General features: G+C 47.6%; 1 protein-coding gene across 3 annotated transcripts in view; it reads left to right on the top strand.

The window, feature by feature from the left end:
* Positions 1 to 517: 517 nt before the first annotated feature.
* Positions 518 to 14,674, top strand: part of GRIN2B (glutamate ionotropic receptor NMDA type subunit 2B) — a 407,609-nt gene continuing 393,452 nt past the window's right edge. The window contains exons 1-3 of one of the 3 annotated variants that reach the window (XM_032347390.1): positions 518 to 604; positions 951 to 1,186; positions 2,176 to 2,608. The gene's annotated coding sequence lies outside the window, so the exon portion shown is untranslated. Of the gene's footprint in view, positions 605 to 950; positions 1,187 to 1,467; positions 1,558 to 2,175; positions 2,609 to 14,674 lie in introns of those variants that run through there. The other 2 variants (XM_032347392.1, XM_032347391.1) reach the window with 2 other exon arrangements.

The raw sequence follows: 14,674 nt of genomic DNA, 5'->3' as shown, positions 1-14,674 counted from the left end.
GTTGTCAGTAAAGCACATATATTATCTTACTACACCGATTAGCCCTTAATTCCATTTGCCTTCCTTTGTTTCCCATTGTTTCCCGGCAGCCTCGTGTACTCAGAATAGACCTTAAGCTTCTTGAAGGCAAGAACCCAGCTTTAAACTGCGTCCAGCGCTCGCGCCGCCCGTGGGAAGCAGAGGCTGGTGTGTGGGAAAAAGAGCAAGAGGTCTTACATTTCAAACTGCGGCTCCGCCTTTGAGATGCTTTCCGCAGCCCGGTGCGGCCGCCCACCGGGGGCACTGTCTCGCTCCCCACACCCCTTCGCGGCCCTTCCTCTTTGCTGTGCCCCACTGCGGCCAGCAGGAGGCGCCACGGACTCGGGTTAAGGCTTTTCCCCCCTTCTTACCCCACACCACCCCCCCCCCCCCGGCACGTGACATGGGGAGCTGCCTCTGCCGGAGTCTTAGCAATAGGAGTGAGGGGGTGACGGGGTTTGGGGGTGGGGTGGGGTGGGGGGTGTGGAGAAAGAGGACGCGCACGCACACACACAACACCCTGGGAGCAGAAACATCTTCCCCAGCTTCGTGGGTTTCTCCTCCCACCCGAGCCAGTGTGTGAGAGGTAGGTGTGTGTGCGGGGGGGTGGGGGGCACGTTTTTGGGTGTGAGACCCAAATGCAGACCGGGCAACTTGTGATCTCCCGCCCAACCCCCGTCCCCGGTGATTAATACCCATTTTTCTTACTCTCCCCCTCCTCCCCCTCCTCGTCTTCCTCTCCCGCTGCCGCGCGGTTGACTTGCACAACGTGCCCCCGCCCGCTTCCCCTCCCCCGGCTCCGATCATCACCAACTGGAATCTGGGCTTCTGCCTCTCCACCCCCCCCCTTTTTTTTTTTTTTTGGAGAAAGGAAGGTCCGTCCCCCCCCCCCCCCTTTCAAAAACCACTTCCTTCGGCTTCTTCACCTCTAGGAAATCTCGGGGCTTTGCTCTTATCGAAAGTGCTCGTCAGGGTGATTTTTGATGACCACAGTCCAGAAGTGCTGGCGTCCGAATGCATTTTCTTTGGCTTCGCCACGAAGAGTCGTGAACTTCAAAACCCCGACACGGATTATCAATCCTGCTTTGCAGGAAAGGAAAACCCTCCATCCCCGGCCACCCGCCACCGGTCTCCGGAGATTCTGCAATCGCCCAGGCGCTCGGAGTCGGTACGTAAATACTCGCTTCGGAGTCTCCTGTCTCAGTGTTGGGGCTTGGGGGTGTCAGGGAGATAAAGGATCGAAGCGGTGGAGCCGTTAACTAACCTGGTGTTGGGTGAAGCTCTTGAATCCAGCAGAACCCGGCACTTGCTAATTTGGACGTGGCTTAAAATATATATATATATATTTTAGGGTGAAGGGGGACGGCTCTCTCTGGTCTCTTTTTGGGAGGGGTGTTAATCCCTTTACCGAACGGAGAGGTTGGGCGTCCGTGCCCCGGGCCGGAGCCACGCGCCGCGACCATCCGTCCAATCGACACGTTGCAGGTGAAGCCCCGTGCGCTGCACATCAGCGCGGCGGCGGCGTGAGTGTGCGCGGGGGTGAGTGTGCGCGGGGGGTGAGTGTGAGTGCGCGCGCGGGGGCGCGTGCGCGTCGGGGGCGTGTGTGTGTGTGCGCGCGTGTCAGTGTGCCCCTTCCAAGAAATGCCCAGTGTGCACCCAGTGCACAATCAGAACCCATTGAGCACAAGCCTGGGGTGGGAGGAGGCGCTGCCGCTGGAGGCGATGGGGAGAGCGAGACAGACATGTCAGCAGCAATGCAGATGGGGCTGGGGGCCGCACTTGCTGGCGAGTTAAGTGGGGATTGTGTTTCTGCGTGTGTGTGAGTGTGTGTTGCTCCCTGGTGCCGCTTCTCCCTCCCTTCCTCCTTCCTTACCGCTTCCCTCCTTCGCTCGCTCGCTCCCTCTCTCCTCTTCCATTCAGGTTGGCATTCCCACCTCTCATCCATGCCTGTCCCAGGAATGGTATAGCCAGACCTTTTCTGAATTATTTATAGACCGGTGCCAGCTGTTTTCAATTCCTCTCGTGTGCACTCTGTGGGAAATGCGGGGTTTCCTCCCCCTTTTCCTTAAAACGAATTGATATCTTTTTCGGAATGCATTTTTCTCACCCTCCGGGGACACTCAGATCGAACCCTGACCGCCTCTTTTTCCCCCTTAGGAAGGGGACGCTTTGGGAATGACCATGCTCCACGGAGGGACAGAGCCGGCCCCCAGCTTCTCTACACAGAGCCTCCTCCTCTAAAGCTCCAAAAAGCAAAAACCATAATTGCCAGAAGAATCATTTAAAAAATAGCCCAGCCACTAACCTCACATGCAAATGGAATAATTACTCTGGATTCTGCATTGTGAGCTGCTCTCCATATCCTGAATTACCTTTGAATTCAGTCTTTTTTTTTTCCTTTGAATTTGCATCTCTTCAAGACACAAGATTAAAACAAAATTCACGCTAAATTGGATTTTCAGTTACCTTCCTTTCATTTATCCTTCGTCTTTCTTATGTGGATATGCCAGCGAGAAGAGGAAACTGGACATTCCCAACATGCTCACTCCCTTAATCTGTCCGTCTAGAGGTTTGGCTTCTACAAACCAAGGTAGGGCAAATTCTGTTTTATTTTCGTCTCACCTGGGGTAGAGATTCCTTGTTTATCTCTCTCTTCTAATCCCTCAAGTGGAATTTTTGGAAGAAAAGGCGATAAGATAATAAAATTTTGTTTGGGGAAAAAAGGCTTTTTACAAAGGGGGAAATCTCCCATGTATAGCTTTGCTTTTCTCATCTAACAGGTTTTGGGTTTTGGGGAGGCAGTGGGGGTGGATGTATGGCGGGACGGAAGATGCTGGGTGACATAAGGGTCTGTGTATGTAGACATGCATGGGAGACCTGTGTGATTTTTGAGTTAAATAGCATTTTATTCACCCAGGGCTACAGCTCTGATTTTTATGGGAATCTAGAAAAAAAATTTTTTTTCAGGCTAGCTTTTTCCCCTTGCCACTTCCATGCCCATCTCCTGTCTCTACCTTCCTAGCCTTTTTTTTTAAATGCCTTTTTTAAAAAAATGAAAATAGTGATTATTGTGGTTGTTGCCCTGAAGTCCACTTGCTGTCTAAAGCATTGACACGGGGCCCAGAGATCCCGGGAGGCCTACTGCAGAGGGAAAGGTCTAGGTGGGGAATCTGGCTGGTCTAGGAACACCTGGAATTGAAGGATGCTGCAGTTTAAAAGGACTTCAGTCTTCAGCTTGCAAAGAAGGAATTCTGTCAATATTCTTTTAATTGATATTTTTTTCCCTGTGCTATTATTTTTGAGCTGTAAATTTCTCCTTCTGTCTACACATCTATTTATACCCACACATCCTCCAAGCAAACTGTTACTTCCACACTCTTGCAAAATGGCTATCTTGCAGAGTTCTAAAATGCTGTGCATGAGGAAGGGGTGCAGAATTCGACACGTGAGTCTTTGTGTTAGACAAAGAGATGTGCCGTTTGCATGTGTTCGTCTCTTACCTTAAAATGAGAATGAAGACTTTAACCCTCCCCCCCATTAATTTTTACAGTATGTGAAATGTGGCTAGGCAGTATGTTTTTTATGTACTTGGAATAGCAGGAGAAATGGAAAAGACTTAGCTAATGACTCTTCAGCTAGGCACTCATGCAAGGCAAGACAACTCCTGAGGCCGTCAGACCATCCACAGGCTGGAGGGCCGTGATGGTGAGCTGGTGTGCTCTCATCTCCTTGGTCCCCTGACCGTCCACCCCCAAACTCTGAGGGTGCCCAGATGCAGAAATCAGGTTGAGATAATGATCTTCAAAATCCTGTAGCAGAATCATGGGCATCAGTAGTCTTTCTGAAAGTATTCTCCCCTTGAATCTTTTTTCTCCGGCATTTTAATGACTATACTTAGAAACAATCCAAAATACTAAAGGGATTGGGGGAAGGAGAAGATCTTTGTCCTTCAACATCAGACCAGAAGATAGTTCTTCATTGTCCAGAAGGGATGGATATCATCCACATTCACTACTCCCCTCCCCCCAGGCAGGTTTCCTTCTTTTGGGTGTTTAACTGGTAATCTGTGCCTTCTGTACTGTCAGCAGAATGGGAGGGTGGGATCCCGCTTTGAACCATGTTCTCACCATGTCTACAAATAGCTGAGGTTATCTGGTGTGTGCTCACCTTACAGACACCTGAGCTGGTTCTCCATCTGCTTCTACTCCTTCAAGTAGGAGGATGTATTCTTAATTTTCCTTCAAAATAGAACAGAGGTATGGGTGAGAACAGCAACTCCATGTGCGGTGGTTTCCTACGTACAGATGAGCAAGGTGAGGTGGGTGTCCCTAGGGCGTAGGCCCCTTTTCTCTCTCCTGGTGTCTGCAACAGTGCCCTACAGGCACTAGACCCTTCCTCGTGTTGGTTGGCATCCAGGTTGACAGCAGGCCTTTGGACAGAGTCTCAGCCACAGTCTCCTAGAATGCTAATGGGATTAAGCCAGGTTCTAGACCATCCTTACTTGGCCCTAAAGCTAGACAAAGGGGAAGAGGTTAAAAGGGAGGGTGCTGAGGAAGAAGACGACTGGGTGGTAAGAAAGGTACAAAGAGAGGGGGAGCCATTCCAACTGTTTTTGGCTTATTAGGATTCAAGGTGGAATCACCACAGGTGGTCTGTACCTTTACCACAACCAAAGCCATTTTGGAGCCCTGAGGAGACAGATGTGTTGCGTGCCTGTGAGCAATCTTGGCAAGGCTGTCTCTGGGCCACTGTTCTCTCTCTCTATTTTCCCCTCATGGCACAAAGAGCTGACTGGATTCTATTTTGTCTTCTCTCCTTCTGCCATCCCCCGTACAGTGTGGGTTACCTGAGGAAGAAATGTGCCTATTGGGGGGAGGAAGAGCAAATTTAATTTCAGCCGAGGAGCCTCTATGATGTCCAATTAAGAAAAAACAAAACAAAACAACCAAAACTAATGGGAAATAAAGACTTCTCAGGCAAGCCTGGCTAAGGAGTTTAGATTGGTGATTTGAAAGGAAGCAGAACAACATGGTTGCCTTCTGTCCCTGTGTGTTTCAAGTGCAGCAAAGCATGACGGGTCTGGGATCACAGAGCCATGTGGCCACCCAGAGATACCTGTTCACATGCAAGGAGAGGAGCAGGGTGTGCCCCTCCGTTGTCTCACTTCTTCTCAGCATTGGTTCCATTCCTAGGAAGGATATCTGTCTCAAGAGTCTTGCTTTGCTACTGCCTGGGTGTTGTTTCTGGCAGGGATAGATGCAGAGAAAGCAAAGAAGTAACGAGGCAAAATTAAGGGAAAGGAGGAGGACCAACACATTCTCTAGTCACTACTTTCCACACCAAGTGCCTTTCCTGTAGGCTGAATGCGAAGAAGAGCGACTCCTTCTGGTGAAGGGGTGAACGGCAGGTAGCTGGATTTTGTATTGGTCTTCATCTCCTGAAGAATGGCTTCAGAACCTGGATCCTCTTCTTTGACCTTCATGCACATGTACTAGCCTGTGCAAGGAGGGGCAGTGGGGCACCTGGGCGGCGAAAACACGGACTGAACTTGGCTGAGGGGATGAGTGGGGCTGGACAGGGAGAAACGGGACTGAGCTGATTCAGCCCTTGACCACACCACCATTGCCTTGTAAAACATTCTCCCATCTCCTCCATGAAATGTGGTGAACCCAGGATGCAGGGCTTTGCCCCCCTATTTTCTTGTTCAACAGTACGAAGATGAAGGTGACATGTCCACTATGCTAACAAGTTAAAGCAAAAATGTCATGAATATTTATGGAATAAGATATATAATGGGCAGGGGAAAGGACAGGTTGTATGTGAAAAAGTCGTAGCAAAATAAATAAATAAATAAATAGAAATCAGCCTATAGAAGCCAGGGGCAGGAGGGAAGTCACGGTGGAGCTCACCATTCTAAAGGTTGGCAAACTGTTGTTCTGAGCGATAGCCTTTTCTCCTTAATAAGGAGGGCGGGAGCTGACAAAGTCTCTCATCTCATGTAACTTGTTGGGGTCAGGAGTGGTTATACTGGCAAGTGAGGTTCCTTTTCCCCACTGCCATTCTCCAGCCTCCTTAGAAATTCTAGAAATTTCTTCCTTTCAGTAAATTACATTTTCAGTTTCTGCTAGTGTGCATGCAATCAGATACGAGTGTCGTCTCTATAAATAAATATAGATCAAAAAGAGTTACTGGTCTAATGAATTGTTCACATTTATTAAAGTGCATCCCCTCTTTGAAACCACAGAAGCAGTCTCCAGGGAGAGTAGATTAGTGGTTGAATTGATATGATCTTTCAGAAGGATGCCGAAACTAGAAGAACCCAAGGCAGTCGGGATGAGGGAGGGGGCATAGTTCTGAGGAGGTGGGCTTCTGGGGGTGCGCCTATGGCTGTTAATGGTCTGTCTGTGGCCCTTACACCAGATCCATTGTGTGGATGTGCTTGTGGAGTTTTATGAACTCGGAGAGGTGTGTGCGGGAACCTTTGGTTGGTTCGTTGATGTTCTCCATCTACCTTGTTTCTGTCTTTGCACTTCCAGTGTTTGCAGCTGAGGTTGGCAGAGAAGGTTGGCACGGTGCATATGTTGGCTCTCTGCTAAAGTCCTGTGTGACTGCCCTGAGCAGAATGGCTGCTTTGCCTTCTGGGTCTCACAGGGCTGGTTCATGATCATTACCATACTTTGATCCTAATTTTGTTTTTATGCTCTGTTACCCTAAGAAGTTTGTGAGCTCGAGGACAGAGAGAGATATTTATCCATCCTGAAATCATTTGTTCTGAACACAGTGCCTGGCACATGACAAACACTTGAGAAAGATATTAGGTGAGAGGAGAGAGGAAGGGAAATATTAATTAGCAAATAAAGCTCTCTGTTGATGGTTCGGGTGGGCATGGGAAGGGTTTGAAGTTACCATGTCCGGTGAGATCAAGAAGGTCAGAGCTTCATGACGGTTCAGAACGCGTTTACTCTGACCTTCTCATTCGATAGGTGAAGGCACTGAAATCCAGGGACGTGAGGTGATTGGCTTAGGTCGTGCCGCTCCTCGGTGGTCATGCTTCATGTCCCGCACCGCCAAACGAGACGCCAAGGTTATCTGTGGATGTCAGATGGCTACCTCAGCATTCGTCAAACTTTCTCGTCTATGGGAATCACCTGGGGATCTTGTTAAACATCGACACTCTGATTCACTCTGGGGTGGGGCCTACGATTCTGCATTCCACATACTCTCCAGGGATGCCGCTGCTGTGGGCCTGGGTCTACAATATTCCTGAACCGAATTTTCTGTCATGGTTCACGTGGGCAGCTCCGCAGATGTGTTCTACTTCTGTAACTTTCAGAATTGCTGCTTTTTTTTTTTTTCCCCCAAACAGAAAAGATCCGAGAGGAGCCTGTGTGTTTCAGTTCACCCACGTCCCCTCTTCTGAGTGTCTCCCACCATGTGTGTCTTTTTGCCTCTTCTTTTATCCTCTGTGTGTTCTTATTCTGGCCCTTTTTGTCCTCAATTCTTCTCTTTCTCTTTATATTCTTCTTCCCTAGATAGAGTTTATGCATTTATTAGTGTCTCTTAGTCTCTTCTCTTTCACGCTGTCTTCTTTTAACTTCATTTTTGTGTCTTTTGCTCCATGTCATTCAACAAACGTTTGTTAGGAACCTGTATTATCGAACATGGTGTCACAACAAAGAACTAGCTCTGGTTTGTACCTTCCAGTAGCTCATACTTGAATGGGGGAGACATGCGTAAAGAGATTATTATCTGCTTAGGTAAGCTCTATGAGGAGGGACGCCTGGAGGAATGAGGTGGGCTTCACGGAGGGGTTGACAGTTAAATTCTGTCTTTAAGAATAATTAGGATTGTAGAAGGGGAGACTTGTCAGTTTAGGAGGATGGAGAGCAGATGGAGAGGTAAATTGGCATAAAAGGGCAAGCCTTCTGCTTTTCCTCATGTCCCTTAACCTGGGGAGGAGAGAAAACAGAAATGTGCTGGTTCTTGGATTAGGAATTTTGGGTTCCAAATGAGGAGGCCCGAGAATAAAGTCAGGGTCTTCTGAAAAAGATAAGGCAGAGGCTCTCATTTCTGCTTTAGTGATTCTACAGTTAATGAATCCCACTCCTGTTTATTAGGCTCGCCTTTGGAATGAGCAAATGATACAATTTTACTCTTAGACCACTGGATTGCAACTAACTTTGTTGATGGCCATTATAAAGAAAGGGACAGCTGTTCCTTGGTTTGTGGCCAAGGAGAGAGCTGGATCCTAGCCCAGGCCAGGCTACTCGAAATGAAGGACCAGCCTAGCCCCATGTGTTTCCAACTAGTGAGCCTGAAAGTTGCCATGCTATTCATACCCCCGCCGCTGTCTTCAAAGGCAGAAGGAAGCGATGGAAGATAAGGGGCTCAGTTATTCCCAGGGAATTCACAGAATGCTTTTTGGTAGCCTTTTTAGCTGACCTGGTGTTTTGGAAGCCTTCCAAATGTCTTAGTGTAGAGGGGATGGAAAGACACCTCTAGCATTTGATTGAACCGTAGGATGGGTGCCTCAGGGAGGATGGGTTTGACACGCGTGGTCCTCTGAATTTTATTTGCACCTTTTTCTGCTGCTCATCCCTCTACCCTTTTACCCCACCCAAGGTGCACCCGTTTTCTGTGTACTGGGGTTTGTATTCCTTTAATTAGCGAAAGGATCTAGGCTCCCCCTGTAGACTTTTTAAGGAGAGTATTCTGAGTCTGAAGGTATCTGGATGAGCCAGACTCAGCCCTGGCTGATTTGAGGGACATTTGTTCCCAGGTACCCTGAGGGGCGGGGCTGTAGAGGCACAGTGACAAGGCTGCGTGAGGAGAGGGACCGGGAGAGGGGAGAGGAGGAGAGGCCAGGCCGGCCCCGACGGATCGGCAGGCATGGAAGGAAACAGAAGTACAGGCTTTGACCCTGCTTGGAGTCCGGCTCTGCAGGGAGGGGAGCATTTGGAGTAGAGAGCTTCCTAGATTAGGATAATTTAAGGTTTGGACTAATTAACTCACTCGACTCCTAAAAACCAGGCTGTGCTTCACACACGCCCTCCTCCATGTCTTTGTTTCCAGCCTCGAGAAGACGGTGAAGTTCCTTCTTGAGAAAGAAATGTCAAGTTTCCATTTCTCATTAATCTTTATATAGAGCCTATCAGGGTTTCAGCTGGTTTGAATTTCTGAGGAAATCAGATCTCATTTCTTTGTGAGAGGTGGGACTTCAGAACAACGGTGGGATAAAGCGTGGCATTGCTCGGATGAGGGGAAGAGAGGCGTCGAAGAGACTGGATGCTGAGGTGATGGCTTTTGTCCTCTACTCCAAGCTAATTGGACTCCGTGAAAATGTGTAGACATTGCGAAGCAATCCCCCCACTTTCTAGGGACCTCACTGTGTTTACTCAGCTGCCATGGTGGCTGGTGTCTTTGGGTTAGAAGCTACTGTGTTCCATGTGTGTCCCAACGTGCACACACCCCATGTACCCATACACGCTAGGCTTGCACGTGTGTTGGTATATTTGCATAGTGTCTTACCCACCGAATAGCAACAGTAAAAAATAATAAGAAATGCATTAAATATGTCTGCGGAGCTTAGGTACAGTAATATGTGTGTGTGTGTGTGCGCGTCTAACATGCGATAATAAGAGTATTAATGCTCTGAGGCACCTTGAAGATGATCTGTCCTCCACAACCTCCATTTTAAAGCTGTGCAAATAGCTCCAAGGTGTAAAGAAGACACACACCTGGGGCAGAGCTGTATCCCCTGACTTCCTTTCCAGTGCTTTCCCATTCACCGCCCTGCCCCTCGAGTCCCTTTGGAATGCATGTCTCTTCTGTTAGCCCGTGGTGGGCATTTGCTCATCCATGTATCTTCAGAGCCCAGGGTTCTCCTTGGGGTGCCTTCAACAGTGTTAGGGATTTCTAGGGTGTCTGGGGGTTGCCTCAATGATAATGGACGTAGTGGTGGCCTTGAGGGTCAGAAGCTTCTTTCTTTTTCCATGTATGATATTTCACAGTGTGCGAGCCATTGCCTCGGGGCCTCGATTTTCTGATTTCTGAATCAGTGGGACAGGCTATGCAGGCCTCCTGAATCCCAGCTCAATAACAGAATCACCTGGAGAGCTCGCACAGACATAAACAGAAGCAGCTCAACAACAACAACACAAGCAAAACAGTGATGTCCATGCCCAGGCCAGACCCCACACTGTGAAATTAACATCTCTCAACAGGGGTTCCAGGCAGGGGTCATTTAAAAATATTCCCCAGGGGATTCTCCCGGTGTGGTCATGGCTGAGAACCACCTGGCAAGTTGATTGACGAGGCACCTGTTCTCTCTAAACATCACGCCATCCTAGTGTTTTAACCTCCAGAGGGAGACCCCATCGCCGTCAAGCAGATGCATGCCTGGTGCAGGGTCGCCGAGCTGGAGGGAGAAGAAGGGGCTGGTCCACGAGGGGGCTTAGCGTGCAGAGTACACACAAGGGGTGCGGCCTGGCGTGGAATTAAGTAAGACCGGGGCTGTATTTATTCCTGAGCGCTCTCACCCTCAACGGAGGCCTGGTTGCAAAGTTAGGAATGTTAGGGAGCTGCTTTCCCCGACACCCTTGAAACAGGTGTGGCTGTGAACTGGGGCGAATGGCCCTGGGTTCTGCAAACCTCCTTCGTTCCTCTTAGTCCTTATTGAGGGCGCCCCGTTTCTTGTTTCAGGGAGAAAGCCTCATTGCACTCCTTTCTGACACTGCCAGTGTGGGAAAACTATTAATAAATGGGGCTGGGTAAGCAGACCCTGATTGACTGGTGAGGGGTGTGAATGGTACAATTATCTTAGTGCTGGTTGGAATTCGCTAGCCGCGTCACCCTCCCTCTCAGTGCCTGAAGTAGAATATTAAAGGCACAAAGAGGAGGAAGAGGGTAGGAGGCATTGAGCTTCGTTCTTCTCTGACTGTAACTTTAATCACTGCTTATTAGGCTTAGCTGGGTTAATAGTTTTCTCGCATCCTTCCTTTCGGGCTCCCTCCCTGCCCGTTTTAAAATAAATGTGAGCCTAAATGTAGAGGTAAGAAAAGAACAGATTTACGGATCTGTGTTCCTTTAAAAGAGACAGACCCGAGGAGAGTGAAAACACTAGTTCTTTTTTGGACATCTGTAAATAGTGGTTGGAAATGCAAGAGAAAGGTCATGAGTGTGGTTTGGACTCTCATTGGTGTTTGGTGGGATATGCAGAGGTGGGAGGCATTAAATATTTAGGAGAAACCCAAGAAGTGTACTCACTGATCTGAATTTTTAGATAAATATTAGTTAGCCCTGTGGACGGAAAACATCCCAATCACTGAGATACTGCAGCCGGTCCCCTTTTGTGTTTCTTATGCAGATCAGCGTTATCAGTGAGTTTTGGGGTGCAGGGGACCAGAGTTGATATCTTCTGCATGCATGGCTCTCCTTTTTATCACCTCATTAGAAATTCCAGAATTGGTTCTGGGCTTAAAGGGGGAAAGGGAAGAATTTCAGTCTGTATCTGGTTCTTTTTTATGTCCGTTTCCTGGTTTTTCCTGCAGCTCCCATAGGAAGGACTACAGAAGAAATCCTACCCTGGCCAAATATCCAAATATGGGTGCTCAGATACGGAAGGTCTTTCTTGGGTCAGAGAATGTTGGTCCCTTGGATATTTGAAGAAAAAGTACTGAATGGATTTTCTTAGAGCCTGCATACGGAAGAGAAATCACTTTTGTTTGTTGATGAATTTGTCATTTTTCTATGAGAACAAGATTCATGCTTTATGTCACTTTATGTCCTCAGTGCTTAGCAGAATGCTCTCCGCACTTGGGCAGTGCTCAGAAAATGCTGGTTGTCGATAAAGATGATGATGAAAATGAATGTGCATTGAGGATGAAGTTGACATATTTATACCTTTTATGTTTCCATTTCCTTGCCATCCAAGCACGTCTCGATGCTTTGGGTGAATTCTACTGAAGTTGAATGGATGAGAGTATCTTTTATGCTAGCTGTAGGCTAGGCTGACAGAATGAAAATATACCCATTTCTTAGTGTCTCCCCTCTTTGGTCTTTATTTTACATTGTGTTCAAAGAGGGTGTTTCTTCAAAAAGCTCTGACTCGTCACTAGTTATATTTTCCCCCTTTCCTTCCAATTCCGTGTCAATAACTGTCCATTCCTCCAGTCTGTCCCAAAGGCTCTCTCACCCATGAGGTCTTGCTTCATCTTCCCAACTTGAAATAAGCTCTCCCAAGTTGTTGGCGCACATCCTATTTTTATTTTCCCTTTGCTTGTAGCCGTTTTCTTATGCTGGCTTTTGGGGCAGATCCCTTGAGGGCCTTTTCATCTCTATCCCCCAAACACCTTCACTGCACTGGGCTTTCTGGAACGAATAGGATCATGGTTGTTCACCTTCTCCACCTCTCCTTTCTATTCTGCACTATTTGCAAAGATGCTTTGATTTCAACATAAAATTCAAGGTTGTCTCTGAAGTGTATGAATGATCTTTCAGTTGCTGTGGCGAGGAATCTAGTTTATTGATAAATCTACATTCGTGCAACTGAGACAGAGGTGGGGGAAAGGCGTGAGAAGGTCCTGGGATGAGATAGTCAGAATCCGTAGACCATTTTAGAGATAAACAGTGGAATGAAAATGTTAAGAGTTATTGTCGTTGGTCCAAACATAATAGTAATCCAAAAGGCATTGTCTTGCCTTTGCTTAAGACAATATTTTGTTGAACTTGGGCCTGGAATTGGCAATAGATGTTTGTGGTGTGCCCATGATAGCCTGGGTTATGTTAACATACGTTATCACATTTTTTTAAAAGATTTTATTTATTTATTTGACAGACAGAGTTTACAAGTAGGCAGAGAGGCAGTCAGAGAGAGGAGGAAGCCCGCTCCCCGCTGAGCAGAGAGCCCGATGTGGGGCTCGATCCCAGGACCCTGGGATCATGAAACGAGCTGAAGGCAGAGGCTTTAACCCACTGAGCCACCCAGGTGCCCTTATTATCACATTTAATCCTTACCACAAGGCTGACGTTATTTTGTTTCTTGGGTGAACAGAGTGAGAATTAAAGAATTCAAGGTCACACAGCTGTGAGCTGCAAACCAGGCTTCCAACTACGTCCTTGATTGTAACTCTTTGCTCTTTATTTTGTTTATTTTTTTTAAAAGATTTTTATTCATTTATTTGAGAGAGACACACAAGTTGGGGGTGGGGGCGGAGGGGGAGAGGGAGAAGCAGGCTCCCTGCTCAGCAAGGAGCCCAATGTGGGTCTTGATCCCAGGACCCCGGGATCATGACCTGAGCTGAAGGCAGACGCGTAACCAACTGAGACACCCAGGCACCCCACCCCTTGATCTTTAAATTATAAGGAGCCACCTCTATTCAAAAGAACGTCGAGGGTTTATGTTGTATGTAGAGGAACCTGTAAATAGCACGTACGTTGAAGCCTCAGCTGAGGTGATTTCTCGATCACGTCTCTTTGCATCTTGCTTTTGGCAAAAAGCAAAGTGGTTTTCAAATGAAAAATATGGAACCCTACAAAATAGCCAGGCTCTAGACCTTACTTTAATTCAGTGAGGGCCAAGGTGAGGGATTCGTGGCACTGGCCATCAGCATCTCTTCCATTTCACATGACGATTAAGGCTGGGACACCATCTTCTGAGCCCAGTTCTACCCATCTTTACATACACACCACCACCAAACTTGAACTCTTCTCCCTTTAAGAGGAAATAGTCCTTTCCTACTCATTTGGTTGTGGACCTTACGAAGAATGCTCATTTTCTGGTGCCCATTTCTTTCTCAGGCACTTGACTTCTACTTTGGGTGGAAACAAATGACTAGAGTAAGAGAATGGCAGAGTCAAGAATATGGTTTTGCGGGGCGCCTGGGTGGCTCAGTGGGTTAAGCCGCTGCCTTCAGCTTGGGTCATGATCTCAGGGTCCTGGGATAGAGCCCCGCATCGTGCTCTCTGCTCAGCAGGGAGCCTGCTTCCTCCTCTCTCTCTGCCTGCCTCTCTGCCTACTTGTGATCTCTCTCAGTCAAATAAATGAATAAAATCTTTAAAAAAAAAAAAGAATATGGCTTTGCTGTTAGGGTTTGGTTATTAACAGGAATCATTTTTGCTCTGTGGGTAAGACTCCCCCTTATTCCAAAACAAATATGAGGGAGCTAGTTTTGTTTCAAATATTTGGATTAACTTTTGACTCAGAGGGAAGTTTATATATAAACATATAATACGAAGGTTAAATTCTGTGTCTTTATTTTTTCTAGCCAAGGCAGGACAGCCTCTCTTGGCACCACAAAGAGTTCTCGTACCTTAGCCCTACCACATGCATGTTTTTACACTGCTTTCCAGTGACTCCAAGTACAGTGGTATTGAGGAAGGAACAGTGTGGCCCTTGGGCCAGGAAACCAGGCCCGTTCTCACCCTTGGCTCCGTTCTGTGTGATTTGGGCAGATTCATAACCCTGCTGAGTTTACTTCCTCATCTGCAAAATGACGTCTTCATGAGGGACAGTTATTACCTTGTGGGTCAGATGAGGAAACATCAAGAATCCCCTTAAACTACAAGTTTAATCTACGCACCTACAATGTTGTTATCCCTATCCATCCTGCCCGCAATAACAGCCTACAGTGGCCTTTTGTGCAGTGCACCTGCTCCC

The sequence above is a fragment of the Mustela erminea genome, chromosome 6 (genome assembly GCF_009829155.1).
Source record: "Mustela erminea isolate mMusErm1 chromosome 6, mMusErm1.Pri, whole genome shotgun sequence".
NCBI classification, from domain to species: domain Eukaryota; kingdom Metazoa; phylum Chordata; class Mammalia; order Carnivora; family Mustelidae; genus Mustela; species Mustela erminea.
Note: the sequence above shows the minus strand (reverse complement) of the source record. Positions and strands in the feature narration are given on the sequence as shown.